Source organism: Buceros rhinoceros, unplaced genomic scaffold, assembly GCF_000710305.1.
Source record: "Buceros rhinoceros silvestris isolate BGI_N320 unplaced genomic scaffold, ASM71030v1 scaffold39939, whole genome shotgun sequence".
NCBI classification, from domain to species: domain Eukaryota; kingdom Metazoa; phylum Chordata; class Aves; order Bucerotiformes; family Bucerotidae; genus Buceros; species Buceros rhinoceros.
In genome coordinates, this window is record NW_010431632.1 from 1441 (window position 1) to 4651 (window position 3211).

Sequence of the window (3211 nt, forward strand, 5' to 3'; positions counted from 1 at the left end):
GGTGCCCTCGAGCAGCGGGGCAGCCCTCAGGCGGCCCTGTCTCTCCTGGGGCTGAGTGACAAGAAATAGAGATGTCCCCTATTTCTTGTAAGTCCTGCCTGCTGGTTGGACATAATTTTGTCTTCACCATCCTAGCCATGGGGCTTGTGGAGAGTAAATGAGGCTTCAGAAAGACCCCAGAATCTTATTTATATATATTCTCCTTCCTCTTGCTGCCCTGGGGCCAGCCCAGAGCCAAGACCCTCACACTTTCCCTGCTTCCACCCCAAAGCAGCCCCCTGCAGCATCCTCCTAATGTAGCAAAGAGCTCTTTCCCCCATACTCATTGATACCCTGAAATCCTGGTCCTGGAGGTGGGCTGCCCACAGTGCCATGGGGCACCCCAAAGGCCACATCCTCTCTCCATGCATCCCCTGCCGCCAGCTCCCCTCACCATGCCTGCAATGGCAGCCTGATTGAAATTTCAATCCATAAAGCGTCTCCCGAAAGCCTGACCCTGTGGCCCCCCGAGGGACCAATTTGTTCTTCTCTGTAATAAGAACCTAATTAAATTAGCTCAGCCGCCTCACAGAGCCCTTAAATTAGCCGTGGTGATGAGGGCCCTTGCTGACAGCCTGCTGCCAAATTGCTCCGCACTCGCCCTGCTGTGGGGTCCAGGGAAAGTCCTCGGGGGACCCTGCTCCAGGACCCCTGGGAAGAGCAGGGCAGGGCAGCTCGAGATGGGGCAGGGGGTGCACGGAGGGGAGTGTGGGTGGGACAAGTGTGGGGAGGCTCTGTGGGGTGCTCTTCCCTTCTGCTGGCATAGGGATGGGGTAGAGGGAGGACATGGGGTGAGGGGACAGAGCCGACAGTGACTGGTACTAGTGACATTGGAAACCCAGAGTACAGGATAGGGTGTCCATCTTCTCCGGGAGCACTGGGTTAGTGGGTGTTGCGGTGATGGAGATGTTGTGGAAGGGTGTCCTAGCACAGTCAGGTGCTGCGAGACGGACACAGGCTGAGATGGAGATGTGTCCACAGCAGTTTCACAGTGACTTTCCTTCCTGTATTCTGTTACGAGCTTGTGGAACGGTGTCCTAGCACAGTCAGGTGCTGCGAGACGGACCCAGGCTGAGATGGAGTTGTGTCCACAGCAGTTTCACAGTGATTTTCCCTCCTGCATCCTGTTCCGCTTGCCTGGTTTCCAGGTGGCCTCAGTGACACCTTGGTCCCATGTAGGCTGGGTCACTCCCACAGCCTCCAGTTGCCCTCTCCCGAGTATCCGGGTATGCGGGATTGGGGGAGAGAGAGCTTGCCCTTACTGGTGGGGGGCACTGCCGTGGCCAAATCCTGCTCGTAGCCTAGAGAAGTGTAAGATGCCCTCTAGCCCTGCCTGCCCTGTTTACGACGGGCAGCCCCAAATTCCTGATTATCCTCCCCACACCACAGCTCGGAGCACCTGCCTGGGAAACGATGGATTTATTGGGCTGTATCCTCAACCAGGAAAGGTACATCCAGTGAAGAGACAAAAATACACTTGTGATCGGCCGCTCTCACGTTACCACGCTTCGCCCCGGACAACGATCACCATAAAAACTGTGCTTTAAAATAATCTTTAAATAATTTCTGCTTTTTGTTTAAAAAAAAAAAATCAACCCCCCCGCAAACAGCTTTCTCCCCGCCCCTGCCTGCTCCCGTCTCACCCTGCACGTGCCCACACTGCCTCCCGTCTATGGTACATACAAAGAGCAGATAAATAAATAAAGACAGGTGGTGCTGCAGGGGGGACACGGGTCTGAGCGCCCCAAATAATCTTTAAATAATTTCTGCTTTTTGTTTAAAAAAAAAAAATCAACCCCCCCGCAAACAGCTTTCTCCCCGCCCCTGCCTGCTCCCGTCTCACCCTGCACGTGCCCACACTGCCTCCCGTCTATGGTACATACAAAGAGCAGATAAATAAATAAAGACAGGTGGTGCTGCAGGGGGGACACGGGTCTGAGCGCCCCCAGCTCCCTCACCTCTGCTAATGTGGAGCCAGGGGAGGCTGACGCTCTAGCCAGGATGTGTGTGTGGGGGACACCATGGCTGCAGCTCTGATGGGACCCACACCAGGTCCCACGAGCGGGTGAGCCGCAATGAGTTACCCTGAGGGTTTGGGTTGCTGGGGGGCAATGAGTTACCCTGAGGGTTTGGGATGCTGGGGGGTTGAGAAGGTCAGGCCAGGCAGAGTCTGGAGTTCGGAGAGTGTTTTAGCTTTGGGCTGGGAAAGATATAGCTCTGGGCTGAGCCAGCTCAGGGTGGGATGCCAGGAAGGCAAGGGAGGGAGGGCATTCTCCCCCGCCACTTTCCTTCCCTGGGCTCCGGCAGGCTAGGGCTGCAGCCATGGCTCTCCTCAGCCCTGCTCCCACCAGTGTGTGCCCGTGCCTGGCTGGAACTAGCACCGTCCTCGCTGGACACTTGCCTCCACACACCCCTCTTGCCAGCCAGTGCCCCTTGTGCTGTCACAGCCTTCCCATAGGCATGCCCAGCTGGGTGGCTATGGCGCTGGCTTTGGGCAGTGCTTGGGGTACCCCTCCCCAGTCTCTTGCTTCAGCAGCACTCATGTCACCAAGTCAGGGAGGGGTCTTGTTCCAGAGCCATGCGAACCCCTCCAGCCCTGCCCATGCTTGAGCACCCCAGGCACACAGGAGCTCGTTTGGGTGCCCCTCTGCACCCACAGTCAGGGCAATGGGCAAGGCACAGTCCCAGTACCTGGGTCATCCTCCTTCCAGCTGCCACGTCCCAGGGGTGGGAATGGCATCACCCGCCCTCCCACCTGGGGGGTCCAGCAAAGGGCTTTGGGCTCCCTCTCCCAAAGCACCCCAGCTGGGTGCAGGCAGGCTTGGAGCTCCGCAGGAACAGCCAGGCTCTCTCTTCTTCCCGCACCCCTGTTCTGTCACTCTGTCACTAGCTAATTTAGCACACACACATGCACCTCACACGCACACACACACAAATAGCAGCATGTGGATCCTGCCGGGGGCACCTCCATGTCTGTGGAGGGACCCTTTGTGCCTCCCCCCTGCCCCTGGGAACAGGGGTTGAGGAGCAGGTAGTGAGCATGGAGGAAGCACACCAGATTGCCCTGGTGGCCCCAAACCAGGAGGTGGCTTTGCCCCGAGCAGGCAGGGCTAGAGGCAGCTCCCCATAGGCACCCAGCTTTGGGAAGGGGTGCTGGCTCCAGTGAGCTGCC